This window comes from Cynoglossus semilaevis, chromosome 3 (genome assembly GCF_000523025.1).
Source record: "Cynoglossus semilaevis isolate Cse_v1.0 chromosome 3, Cse_v1.0, whole genome shotgun sequence".
In the NCBI taxonomy this organism is placed as follows: Eukaryota; Metazoa; Chordata; class Actinopteri; order Pleuronectiformes; family Cynoglossidae; genus Cynoglossus; species Cynoglossus semilaevis.
In genome coordinates this window covers 14,551,656-14,559,141 of record NC_024309.1, presented here as the reverse complement: position 1 = coordinate 14,559,141, position 7,486 = coordinate 14,551,656, and the positions used below count along the sequence as shown (strand labels likewise).

General features: G+C 44.7%; 1 long non-coding RNA gene across 3 annotated transcripts in view; it reads right to left on the bottom strand.

Annotated features, from left to right (window-relative positions):
• The window catches only part of LOC112486890 (uncharacterized), an 87,321-nt gene that overhangs the window by 23,526 nt on the left and 56,309 nt on the right, over positions 1-7,486 (bottom strand). The gene's annotated exons all lie outside the window — the stretch shown is intronic.

The window sequence follows — 7,486 nt, the reverse complement described above, 5'->3', positions numbered from 1 at the left end:
GCGGGGGGGGGGGGGGGGGGGGGGGGGGGGGGCGGGTGCGGGGGGGAGGAGGGAGGAGGAGGAGGAGGAAACCCAGAGGTCCAGAGCTGAAGACAGGGATGATGAAGAAGAAGAAGAACAGCAGCAGACCTGAGGTCCACGGAGGAGTGGGGGGGGGCTTTGTAGATGAATGTGAGCAGAGCAGGAGGTTAGTGAAGGCCTGAGAGGGTTGGAGGGCTGGAGGGGTGAGGGCTGAGGGGTGAGGGGGGGGTGAGGATCACAGATGGAAACACAGGGACTTAAACACACACCACCAACATTCTATAAAAAGGACAGAGAATCTGGTCGTGTTGGTTCAAAGTCTCCAACTCTTATGAACCACAGTCTGGTATATTTAGACCACGTCTATGGTACGGCCCAATGAAACTGGGCCACACTAAAAATACAGGTCCCACACTGGCCTGTAGGCTCCAGGACTACAGCTGATACTGGTCAACGTCAGTACAAAAATAAAAGTATTTCAAACGTGTAAATATACAAATATATAAATGTATGATCTAAAATATGGGCCACACCAAGAAACCAAAAACTTCATGGTCCACATGGTCCACATGGTCACCCCTATAAAGGACTAAGTGGCAGAAGCTGGTGGGAGTCAGAGTGGATCAGAACTGGGTCACTGGGCTCCGCGGGTCTTTGAGCTGCAGTGAAGACAGACCTAAAGGTCAGGCTGTAGTTTTTGGTGTAAAACACGGTGAAAACCAGGCTGTGATCTGTGCATCGATAAGAAACACCGAGAGAAACGTCGGCTGAACAAAGACGTTAAACACACACACACACACACACACACACACCCTCAGCCTCTGAGTCTGTAGGTTTTAAACTCTGAGAAAAACAACATTAAAACAGCAGCTGTTTGAGGTTCAAACCTGAAACACTGAAGACACCGCGTCACCACTGACGTCATGTTCAAACACAACGATGTTGTCTTTGATCATCACCGACTTAATAAGAATTGATAACGTATTTTTTTGCAATCTCTTACAATGTTCTTAAAATAGGCCACATGGTGGCGCCACGGAGGGTGCTCTGGCCTTACAGTAAGTCGGTCACAGGTTCAATTGCTGACTCCCTGTATGGTATTCACACGTTAAATGCGTTTCGGTAACCCCGCCCTCCGACAGGAGCCGTTTCTGCTCCGTCGTAGCGGTTTGGACGGCTAGCTGCCGTAGCGGTTTGGACGGCTAGCTGCCGTAGCGGTTTGGACGGCTAGCTGCCGTAGCGGTTTGGACGGCTAGCTGCCGTAGCGGTTTGGACGGCTAGCTGCCGTAGCGGTTTGGACGGCTAGCTGCCGTAGCGGTTTGGACGGCTAGCTGCCGTAGCGGTTTGGACGGCTAGCTGCCGTAGCGGTTTGGACGGCTAGCTGCCGTAGCGGTTTGGACGGCTAGCTGCCGTAGCGGTTTGGACGGCACAGAGAGGCTGTGATGGTGTAAGTGTCTGGACCGCAGCACCAAGTGGAGCAGCAGTGTTCATCTGAGCTGCAGCTCATGGTCCCTGTGTTCAGGGATTAGTCAGAGCGGGATTATTCTCGGGGCCAGTTGGCAGAGCCGCAGCTACTGTAGCAGCGGAGCAGAGCCGGCGCAGGCTAACGCTCGTCTGGCACAATAACACCAACAATCCTTCTTCTCTAATGTCTCTTCTCAGGAGAGGAGGCGATTAGCCGCGTTAATGTTCTCCAGTTTGGACTTTAATGCTGCAAAAAGTGGGATTCGACTCAAACCAATTGTTTTGGGGCGCTTACAGGAAATGAGCGTTTCTGGTCAAATATGAGGTCACACTTGGAAATTTTCTTTCTCTGTTAATAGTTTTGGTCCCAGAGTTGAAGTGAAACCTGTTATTAGTTTTAATGTTGCTGCTAATGGAGGTAAAGGACAATTACCCTCCGTCCTCTCAGAGCCGTGGAGGGGCATTTAAGGGGAAAATCTATAGGAAAAAATCACTTAACTGTCCTCTAGGTGCTGCTGCAGCAGTCTGTAGAACTTCTGAACGGTCACCAGAGGAGGCATTAAAGTCCTGGAGGTCTCTGTGAACAGTACTCAGCACCGAGCCTGGGACACAGGAACTTTTTTTCCTCCTCTAACCAGCGCTGATTCCTCCACTCAGAACTCAGCTGGTCAAATGTTCAAGTTTATAAATATTTATACTTTAGATATTTAGATTTAGTTATTTTTTTAGATCAAATTTTTTTATATATATTTGTGCATATATTATGGAAATTGTAGTGGGATTTTTTTTTTGCCTTTTGCACCAAAAACAACCCCCACTTTTTACCCACTTCCAACAGTTTTCTAAGATGAGGCAAAATTTAAGAAGACGGAAAAAAAAACGTACTAAGGAATCAAACCCCTGACCTTGGAGATATAAGGCAGTATCAGCGACCACTCTGTGAGGTCATTAAGTGGAACACGTCTGACTAGATGGCGCTGTGCTCTACAGACAACAATAATCACTGCATTCATGTCAGTGCGACAGACGATCAAGAAACAGTACCTGGCCCCGGAGCAGGTGTGAAAGAGTGCAACTGACTGTGGGTTGGTGTGTCAGTAATCGGTACTGATTAGTGTGAGTGAGAGCAGTAACGGCTGACGGCTCATTTAGCTGCTGATGGAGAATCAGGTCCATTAGCAGCAGCACGTCGCTCCACCTTTCACCTCCAACTCTCTCCTTCTCCTCACTCGACTCACTGCTAACAGCTTCAGCCTCCACGTGTTCCTGCATTTATTAGCAGAAAAAAACCCATCTCTCAAGTTCTTTAATTACTGTAGGCAGTGATTAAATATGGATGAAACACAGAGCAGAGCGTTTGAATCTAAACACACAGGAACATTAGCCAAACCTGAAGCTAAAAGAATGATATCAAAGAATCTGGACCACAAATAAATAGAAAAATTAAAAAAATGACAACGAAATTTATCAAATGACAACAAAACAGAACACGGATGAAATCAGCCCCAAATCTACGAAAACACGGCCACGAAACGAACCAACAACAAACTGTGATTTTTTTTCTGTCCCTGAATAAAATGTAATTAGAACAAACCAGAATAAATGAATATCTTTGACTTTTTCTTTACCTCCTTTGAAGATAAAACTGTTTATTTGCACCTTACAGTGTTCTAGTGCTCCTCCCTGTGGACACACACACACACACACACACGTGTGTGTTTTCTAATTATGAATATTCTGATGTCTTTGTTTAGGAACCAGTGGTAGGTGATGAGGCAGGAGGAGGTGGAGGAGGTGGAGGAGGTGGAGGAGGTGGAGGAGGTGGAGGGGCGTGCGGAGGAGCAGGGTCAGCTCCCCTACATTGTTCAAAGGGATAGAATTCCTTTAATTGGCTGCGGCTCTTTTGTTCCAGACTCATTTACATGTATTTAAAGTTGATTTTAATGAAATAAGAGCTGGAAGTTCCACAAACAGACACAGAATCAAAGTGAGAAGTGTTTGTGATTCATCTGAGGCCGAGAGGGAAATAATGAAAGGCTGCGTCTCCTCATCTGAAGAGGAAGGACGGGGGAGGTGGTTTTGTTGTTGTTCTTTTTTTTTTTTTGTTTCTTTTTCTTCTTTTTAATCAGAGTCACTGTAGAGTTTAAGCAGCGGCGGTGGATTTTTTTTTTTTTATATTATTCTTTTTTTTTTTCTGGCAGACAAAAGTGTGTCAGTATTTCTCTGTGTGAAGTTTGACAGAAACAAAGGTCTGACAGTTAATCTGGGGATTCCTGCAGAATTAAACCTCTACAGTGAGTCAATATTTAAATGAGCTGAGTCAGACGGAACCTGCTGGAAAATATCTTAACTTTCTGGAGATCAAACCACTCAACAGACTAAAATAGAGGGAAATAAAAAAAAGATATTCTGCAGCACTGAGCATGCAAAGTAGTTTCCCTTTCCTGACCTGTAGGGGGAGCTAACCAGACATCTGAAAACAAGTAATCTAATCCTGGTCCAGAATTTTTTCATCAAGAATAAATGAAAAACTCCGATTGTTGTTAGCGACTGTTCTCTTCACAGTTATTGGAGTGCTAACATTTAACACAATGGCTGTGTTTGACTAAAGGAAAAGGAAATGAAGGTATTAGTGAGACTGGAGATAGCGGATTAGCAAGAGGCTAAAAATATATATGTGTGTAGCCCCTCCCTCCCCTGGAATCGGTTCCAGCTCCACGAATCATGACACGTCATGGTAATAACATGTAATAAATAAACGTTCATCATTTCTCCAACTCTCTCTGATTAGTCTCAAGTCTTTTTGTTTCTGAGTTATTTTCTCCCTTGGATTTTAACAACTTAATTTTCTTCCTTTTCTCCTTTATTTAAAAGCCCGTTAACAGGTTTTTAAATAAAACCCGTCCTAACGCTGCTAACGTCTTTATCTTTAGCATCGTCTGTTTTTCTACGTTAGCGTTAAGGCTGCAGCGTTAATTAAAGTGAAGAGTGATCGGGGGGGGGGGGGGGGAATACACCCTCTTTCTTTTTTCTCCTGTCCCTCAGTGATTCACTCTGGATGTAGCTGAACGAACACGTGTCACGACAGCAGCTGCTAAACATCAATAAAGTGTGGAGCAGAGAAATAAAAATCACAGCCACAACAATCAGGCCTTAACTGTCACCCAGAGAAATTGGCAGCGACCGTTGGACAGGACGAATATGTCATCTGTCTGAGGGGATTTGGATTGGCTTCTATGAAGTGTCTCGCAATTACAGCGCCCCCCTCCACCCCTCCACGTCAGTGCAGACCGGCGGATAAACAATTTCAATTTGATGCTGATTGGAGCGGCTGTTTCATAACTGTAATTGTCTTTGATTCTGATCATTGATCCAAGTCGGAGCAGTGGTCTACGAGAAGGCGAATAATTATATCATCAGAGTCAGAAAACCACTTTCATTAGGCTTGATGGCCGTCTCAGTGTGGAAGAATTAAAAGTTAAAAATCACAGCCGCGTTTGATTCGCATTAAAACAGACACAGATTCCTTCAGGGACGAGAACACGCGGCATCTGTCGCCACTAATTCACTCCTCAATCCTTTCACTCTCAACGTCAACGAGGATTAAAGTGTCATTTCACGGCAGCCTCTGTGACGTACATGACGGAATTGTGGGTAAATAAGTTAGAGTCACAAACAACCATTCCCACCTGTGGTCGGTTCTGAAAACAACCATTCCCACCTGTGGTCGGTTTGTGGAAGAACGTGGAGAAGAGAGACTGGGAATTGAACCTGTGACCTTCCTGTTTTCTTTTCCACAGAGTTACAGCACAGCCCATAAAATCTGCATGTCTTTGGAAACCTGCCTTGAACTGGTAACGTTACAACAGTACCAGGAACAATTCTGCTTCAAATACAAGCCCACGAGACAGCACCAGAAAATAACACCAGTGGGAATAAACAGTACCAGACCCCAGACTCAGAGTAACGATAAAGGGAACGATACTAAGAACTGTTTGTCTGTTCACCACAGGACCTCAGACAGTACCAGGAACTTCACCAGTGACAGGGATCAATAGAAACAACGGTTTCTTTTCATCCGTGACATTTTATTTTCCTGTCAAAAGGCTCATCGCTGCTGAGTACCGATAAAAAGTGAATCACCTGGAACTGTTCCAGGATCAATATCATATTTAAAGGCGTCCTGTGAAGATCCACATTAACGGCCTGCGGTCGTCAGAGCCGGGGATTGTGGGATTATTTGAAAATGTGTGAAAGATAAATGTTTTCAGGGGAAGTGAATATAAAGAGCAGTCAGGAACCGATGGTTCCACCAGACTGGCTCCGTACAGTACCAGCAGGTCAATCAGTTCCACACTGGGCAGCGACTGAAGACAAAGTTCTCTGGTGGTGAAGTCACCGTCTGTGGGCTGGGACTCATCCAGGCACCAGTCTGGACAGCTGACCAACGCAGCAGTTCCACTTCACACCACATGGTGGAGTCTGGGGTTTAACGCTGCAGCCAAGGACGGTGACGTAGAAACAAAAGTCTGTTCAAACCTCATGGACTCAGTGACTGTAGACGATGATGAAGACGACGACGATCACAGACCTACAGACCACCGCAGTCACCACAGACCACCACAGACCATCACAGACCATCACAGACCACCACAGACCACTACAGACCATCACAGACTAAACTGCTCTAAATAAAAACCCAAATCAACCACTTCTCCTTCTTCTTCTTTTCCTGATAAAATAAATTTGAGTATTGAACATTATGAGTTCTTCAGAGTGGAATCCAGATGATTTCTTCTTCTTCTTCTTCTTCTTCTTCTTCATCTCCCAGTGAGACGTCTCCTCTCATGTTCCTCTGAGGTCTTTGTTCCGTTGTTCTTCTCCAGTAAAATTCAGCATGATTTAAATGAGCGTCTGTTCACAGACCGACTCAGTTTTAGGTTCTAGACTCAGACCACAGTCTCCTGCAGCGTTAAATGTGTCCAAAGTTTCAACATCCACAAAGGTCAAAGGTCATCAGGATAAATAACGATGACATCTCCTGCTGTACATTCTTCACATCAGTTTCATACAAATCCACAGGAAACTAAATTCATACGGAGATTTTTTTTTTTTTCTTCACCTCCGACTTCCTGCTGTCCTACTACAGACGGAGTAATACTCTGTTTAGGGATATTTCTACTGCAGATATAAATGTGTCTTTGCAGTGTTTTGTCCCTTCCATATCTTCTTCTTCTAGCCCGGGTCTCAGTGGAGGACACATCTCCTCCTCCTCCTCCTCTCTGCACCTCCCAAAACTGTCAGGCTCTCTCTGCAGCTCTCCTCCCTGAAGGCCGACAGGAAGTCGTTCTGCTGCATCTGTGGGGACGGAACTTGGACGTTCTGTACTTTATATTCTTTACTCTGTAGACGGGGATCGGTTATCTGAGGTACCGAGTCTGTTCTGGGACCAGGGACCAACCCAAGACATGGACAATCGGTGCCAGTGAAAACATGGCTGCCACACCAAGGTCACAGGGAAACAACGCGTTTGGCCATAAATAAAATTTGGCCAAATTGGGTTCAAAACCCAAAGAAAATGATTAACAAAATATTTGACTTTAACACAGAAGTCCATGGAGAAAAAAAAGCTGCAGGGACTCTGCTGCCTCCTGTGGTCAGTTTGTTACACTGACGGGAATCAGAACAAAATATATCACAAAAGAAAAAAAACTAGTACCAGGAACTAGAACAGTACTGTTTTCAACTCTCTACAAAAACTGGTCCAAGTAAATCCAGTGACCAGTGTCAGTTACCAGCACATCACAAAACACCAACGTAAAAATAAATAATAATATAAAAATAATATTAATAAAGAAATAATAATAATTAAATTAGCAGCAGGACTTATTTCTGTACGTTTCCATCTTTGTCCATCATTTTAATGTAGTTTTCTTACACAAAGGCATCATGGGATAATTCCTGGTGGAGTCTTTAATTTTTCCACCACCATAACGGTGTC